The sequence below is a fragment of the Oryzias melastigma genome, linkage group LG1 (assembly GCF_002922805.2).
Source record: "Oryzias melastigma strain HK-1 linkage group LG1, ASM292280v2, whole genome shotgun sequence".
Lineage (NCBI taxonomy): Eukaryota > Metazoa > Chordata > Actinopteri > Beloniformes > Adrianichthyidae > Oryzias > Oryzias melastigma.
This window is the reverse complement of record NC_050512.1, coordinates 28,683,742-28,684,030: the sequence shown is the minus strand read 5'-3', so window position 1 is coordinate 28,684,030 and position 289 is coordinate 28,683,742.

The following is a 289-nucleotide window of genomic DNA, read 5'->3' as shown; positions in this document are numbered from 1 at the left end:
AGAATTTTTCCTTTGCATTAAAGTAAAATGTGTTGGAATTGTTTGTCTCAAACTGCAGATAAATAAATTAAATACCTGCAATAAACTTTTTTTTTATATATTTTACGAAATTGAACATGATTCAGCAAATTACTGTCCAGACTTTCACAAAGAAAACCCACAACATTACCTTAAGTAACGCATTCATGTATTTAAATTCTTAATTATTTCTTATTATTCTCACTTTCATTTTTTTATTTCTTGACGTTTTTTTTTCCAGTTTTTGTTTATTATCTTGCATTTTTGTTTC